Source organism: Nannospalax galili, unplaced genomic scaffold (genome assembly GCF_000622305.1).
Source record: "Nannospalax galili isolate Female #2095 unplaced genomic scaffold, S.galili_v1.0 scaffold302, whole genome shotgun sequence".
NCBI classification, from domain to species: domain Eukaryota; kingdom Metazoa; phylum Chordata; class Mammalia; order Rodentia; family Spalacidae; genus Nannospalax; species Nannospalax galili.
Genome location: NW_008350120.1, coordinates 5,219,085 through 5,225,338, shown reverse-complemented (window position 1 = coordinate 5,225,338; position 6,254 = coordinate 5,219,085).

The following is a 6,254-nucleotide window of genomic DNA, read 5'->3' as shown; positions in this document are numbered from 1 at the left end:
CTACTCTCTGTAACTCCAAGGGATCTGACAGCACCTTCTGGCCTCCATGGGTACTGAATGCACACACATACATGCAGGCAAGCACTCATACACATAAGTCTCTAAGACAAGATTTGAGCATTTCAGTGTATTTAAATCTGTCCTCTAAAAAGAAGCATAGAAGTTGTGCTGATGGTCCCTGAGGAGAGCACAGGAGGTCCGTGAAACCAGTGTGGGGAGTTGGTCATGGTTGACCTGGGGGATGGCTCCTAAGAGTTCAACTTAGAACCCAATGCCAGGTCTGTGTGGCCCATCAGAAGGCTGTGATATCTCTGGCTTCTCTGACTAGGTACCTCACCAGATCTTGGTGGTACTGTTAAACAGGTGTCAAGAACTGTTCCGAGAGGAAGCAGAACACAGAGTCAGAGGGGCCTGTGTATATGCTGTTCACGGTCCTGAGGGAGAGAAGCCTAGGCAGGTGGGCTGTGAGTCCTGAATGCCTGAGTGCCTCAGGCAGCCTTGCTTCCCCTTCCTCCACATGGGTCCAGGCCACTGGGGCAGGGGTCTGCAGTGAGGGTAGGCCCTCAAGAAAAGACAGGAGTTGACATTTGAAGAGGGTAAAGCGCTGTGCCTCCTGGGAAGGCGGGGTTTCAGGAATTCCCCTTCCTCTTATGCAAAAGAAAAACGAGTCACAGAACAGTGGATTGTTGAACTGCAGGACTCCAGTCTGTGCTCAGATGTATAGACTGGTACCTATGGGTATGATGTCCAAGAGAGCGTGGACAATTTGGAGGTGGTGGTGGTGCTGCTGCTGATGGAACCCAGGGCTTTGTGTATACTAGACAAGTATTCTACTACTGAGGTACATCTTAGGCCTTTTAAATTGTGTGTGTGTGTGTGTGTGTGTGTGTGTGTGTGTGCATGTGCACACACGTGCATGGGTTCCACAGTATGTATGTGGAGGTCAAAGGACAACTTACAGGCATCAGGTCTCTCCTTCCACTGTGTGTCCCAGGGATGCCTTTACCATCTGAGCTGTCTTGCCACATCTTCCAGGGTGGCCTCTGACTCCCAATCCTTTGCATCCCTTCCAGTGTTGGGATTACAGCATGCCCACCACGTCTGGATAGTGAAGCTGTTGATTGCTGGAGCAGAGAGGGAATATGGTATCAAAGCCTAGTCTGCTGCTGAGAAAGCGATGCTCTCTCGCTGTCTTCTGACTTACAGAGTTCTGGGGGTGCCAGCAGGGAAAGGCAGTGCTGTACAATGGAAGGAACCCTAAGTTGAAGGTGTGGAGGACTGCACTGCTGTTCATTGGGTGACTTGCTATACTTTTCTGTTGTAGTTACTGTTAGCATCACAACCCTCCTGGCTGACAACTGGCTTGGTGCCTGTTTCCTTGAATCTTTGTTTATTGAAGCAGCTGTCGAGTGTTTGATTGGCAATGGACAACCATGGTAAGCATTTTAAAAACCAGTTTTAAGTTGGCTAGGACATTAGGGTGCAAGGTCCACATATACTCCAGACGTGGGTTCTGGGAGCTCTGCAATTGGTGACCCCTGTGTACATAGCTCACACTTTCCCTTTAACTGTTTGTCCTCCCCAACATCTTCAACCACATTTCACTCATCTTTAGATGCAAATTCCAACCTAGTCCCTGCACAGACTTCCTGGTGATTTGTGTAACAGAGGAAGAGATGTAACTGAAGGAAAGCTGCAGTGATATTTAAGCACGTGTGCTAACACTTGCTACTCTGTGCTGTCCGCGCTATATTTCCCCGTCTCAGAACTGGAACTGTGGCAGCAAGGATAGAGAGTGACCGGCCACCAGCAGTGGACTCTGACCTCCCAGTCAGGAACTTTACAGTGCAATGCTCATGACTTCCCATCTTTGTCCAGATGAGAAATCTTTCTAAATTTCTTCATTCTCACAGCCTATCGAGAACTAGGTCTGTGGGTGAGGACTTTCTTGCAGAAGGAGGCCAGGAGAGGGGCTGACAGTAAGACAGGGCAGATGTCCTGGCCACGTAGAGCTGTGGTCCTGGCTGGGCGGCATGCACCAGAAAGTCAGACGTAGGGATCACCCAGCCACCCCATGTGAAGCCCAGGGGAGCTTGTGCCACATCCAAGAGGGTACCAGCTAGCAGGTGGTCTGGGAATGAGCCTTCGTCATGGTCTCTGCTGAGAGGAAGAGAATCCAGATATCCCCTGGGTTCTGCTGAGGAGCCACAGAGCTGTCTGGTGGCCTGTATGTGGGTAGAGGCCAGGGGCTCAGACGAAAGGAGCTCTTTATATGGGGACTTTATAATGAGGGTCCAGTGCCTGGACTTCTGACTTCTGAATTCCTGAGGGTCAGGTTGAAACTCAGAAGTTAATGCCCAAGGTCCAGGGTCACTCGGCCTCCATAGCTTTGACCCAGTGGACACTAGGCATGTCCCGTTCTTGTTCTGCTTTAGTCATGAAACCCTGATATTGGGAATATGGCACATTACTGAAAGACAGTCCTCTTGAGGAGTCTGGGGCACTGTTCTGTTTTGACCTGTGGCCTTCTTCCATCTGACCCCCAACCTGGAAGCATGAACTTCCTCCATGTCCTAGTTTGTTCTTCACTGCTGTGACAAAATACTCTGACCACTACCAACTTGGGGAGGAAAGGATTTATTTAGCTTACATATCCCAGGTCACAGTTCATCAGGGAGCCCAAGGTAGGAACTCAGGGCAGGAACCTGGAGGCAGGATCTGGAGCACAGGCCATGGAGGAATGCTGCTTACTGGCTTGCTCTCCTGGCCCCTGCTCAGCCTGCTTTCTTATACAACACAGGCCAACCTGCCCAGGGGTGGCACCACCCACAGTGGGTTGGGCCCTCCCACATCACTCATCAAGAAGATGCCCCACAGACATGGCCACAGGCCAGTTCAATGGAGGCTATTCCCCAATGGAGGCTCCTCAACCCCGGTGTGTCAAGTTGACACTAAAGCTGTCCAGCACACTCCCCTTGCAGCAGTCAGTGTTTGGTGGGCCCGTTCCCGCCATAGCTTCCTTCACTCTGCAGTTTGACGCTTTCCTACATCATGTACTGGTCATTCATTGTGGGAGTTACAGCAGTGTCTTGACTGGGGCTCCAGTTTCACCTTCCTGGCAGGGTGCAGAGGAGCCTGGGAGCTGTGTGGATTCTCTGATAAGGACATACTCCCTACAATTAGCACAGTGGTCAAAAGTGACCCAAATATTAGCTGACTGAGGGATGCGCAGGGACGATGGTCAGTTCTTGTACCTGAGGTGTGTTCCTCTGAGATGCCCCCACCCTCAGCAGGTTCCTGTGTCTTCTCGGAGGTGACGTGTTCATCATGATACTGAGGGAAGTGGAGCTCCCCTCCCTTTCATGAAACAGCTAATTTATTTAAATATATTTAGGTTCATCAGCTTCAACACATATCTCTGGACCAGACTGTTGTTGCACTACAATATGGTGTTATTTAAAACAAGAGAAGACATTTTAGTAAAATATTTTGTGTGTGTACCTTTTGTGCCTTGGAAGTTTGAGTGGTCTTAACTTTCCTGGCAGATGGACCATAGTGTACAGTGAAATATATTCCTATTGTGAGAATCGAACCCATTTCAAATAGATGTTTCTGTAATTAAGAAATTTAATAAAGTGAGTAAGGCTCTTTAAAATGCATGGGGGCCTGGAGAGATGGCTCAGTGGTTAAGAGCACTGGCTGCTCTGGCAGAGGACCTGGGATCTATTCCCAGCACCCACATGGCAGCTAACAACTGTCTGTAATTCGAGTTCCACGGGATCTGACTCCCTCCTTCAATCTCCTTGGGCATTGCATGACACGGGTGCACTTACATACATGCAGGAAATATACACATAAAATAAAAACAATAAAATATTAAAACAAAAGGTGTAGGGGCTGAGGAGATGGCTGTGTCGGCAGAGTGATCATCCTACAAGTTTGAGGACTTGAGTTTGATCCCAGATCCCCTGTAAAAAATCTTCATGGTGGTATCCGTTTGCACTGGGGTGGTGGGGGTAGATCTCTGGGGTTCACTGGTCACCAAGCCTAGCCCACTCAGCTAGCTCTAGGCCACCGAGAAACCCTGTCTCACAAAATACGGCAGACAGCTCCAGAGGAATGACACGTAGAGTTGTTCTACACACACGTACATACACACAACCATACACACAGAAAGTAAAAAGGTAGAAGGCACTTGGGAAATGATACCCAAGGTTGTCTTTTGGCTTCTGCATACACATATACAGCTGCATACACATGGAGAGAGAGAGAGAGAGAGAGAGAGAGAGAGAGAGAGAGAGATAGGAGAGAATAAAATTAAGCAAGATTTAAACATTTTTAAAAAATTTTCATTTTATGTGTATGAGTGTATTGCTTGCTTGTATGTAAGTGCACTCGTGTCGTGCAATGCCTGCAGTCAGAAGGTGTCACTGGAACTGGAGTTATGGATGGTTGTTAGCTGCCATGTGGGTGCTGGGAATCGAATTTGGGTCCTTTGCAAGAGCCATCAGTGCTTTTAACTGCTTAGCCATCTCTCCAGCCCCAGAAAGATTTTTTTTAAAGGTTCTAGATACAACTAGAAACTAGCCAATCTAGAAGGTGTGTAGTTCAGCACACCCCCCAGCACCACATAAACTGGGTGTGCTGGTGTTTGTAATTGGGAATTAGAGATAGGAGAATCAAGAATTCAAGAACATTTTCAGCTACGTAGAGAGTTTAAGGCCAGCCTAGGCTATGTGAGACCTAGCTTGGAAAAACAAAACAAAACAATATTCCTTTCTTCAGTCTTCATTAAAGGCTGTGGTCTTCACTCTTTCTAACAGGGCAAAGAACAGACATATGATTGGTGTTGACACAGCCCCGGGGTCCCCAGTATGAGGAGGGCCTGCTCCCTGTCGGACCCCAGCCACCCCTGGTATGAGGGTCTGCTCCCTCTGGGACTTGAGTCCCCAGAGTGCCCAGTGTGAGGGTCTGCTTTATGAGACCCCAGCCCCTGAGTGTCTGGCATAAGGACATGCTCTCTGTGGGACCCCAGCCTCCATGTGAGGAGGGCCTATTCCCGGAGGGACCCCAGCACCCTCCCCCATGTGAGGGTCTGCTCCCTGTGGAATCCCAGCTCCCCACCCCTGGGTATGAGGGCCTGCTTGCTGTGTGGACGCTGTTAAGTGTGCCTGTCCATTCACCATCCACCAGATGGATAGTGGATTGGCAAACTGCAGCGTGAGAACTAAGTGCCCAGCCTCTGCTGCCCAGCCACTCAGCTACCAGAGCAGCCTGGGACTCCACCTCACTACCTCCCATCAGCCACAAACCTTCAGAGAAGGAGGTAAAGCATTTGGAATTTGTTGAACTGAACCAAACTGTCCCTTTAAGAACACATATGCAGCTGTGCCCAATGATGATGGATTTACCGCATCAACCAGGGAGTAGTAAACAGTGTGTAAAGAGCCCGACAAGTCCTTGCTCATCAGAGCACTTAATTGCAGTGGTTATATCAAAGCTACATAAAACTTAATCACCAGCCACAAGCCAGCACTGTGTTTTACGTAGGTACCTCCACCATTGTTTTCTCCACCTGCTGAAATGAAAGATTCTTGGACTATCAGAGTATGTAAAACGTGTTTATGATGAGAATATAAAGATGCCCTTTCATCTCTTTGGGCTTTGATGTCATGATATGAAGCTTTCGGTGTCCCTCCTTCCAGACCTGTGCACAGATGCTATCTGGTTCCCCAGCCTGTGTGCCCAGGGTAAACAGTCGGGAGCCGGTGGCAGGAGACTCTGTTTGCAGGGCTGTCTGTGAGGAATCTGTCCAGCTCTGAATTAATGGAAAGAGAAGACTGTGAGGGCTTTCATAAAGGTTGAAAATACAGAGTTGAGTGTCCATGTCAGGAAAGCCTGCTGAAGTGGGAACAAAAACCAGAGGCTAAGCAGGGACTTCACGGAGGGTCTGTAGCAGAGGCAGGTCCTCTGTGTCCTGGCAAGACCCAGGAGAGTGTTCCCTGCACACATGTGAGCCTCCTGTTCCCCACTTGGGTGAGACCAGCATGTCTCAGTTGCATGATAATTTGGTCACAATGCCCTCAAATCTTTAGAAATGTGGATGCCCAGGCCCTGACCTGACCACTTGAGTAACAATTTAGAACCCCTCTGGGTGGGCTGGGCATGTCTGTCTGAAAGGCTCCTGGGCTCTGAGGATGTAGCAGTGGACTCAGCCGCAGAGCCACTGAGCCGCACTGCTGTAATGTCATTCG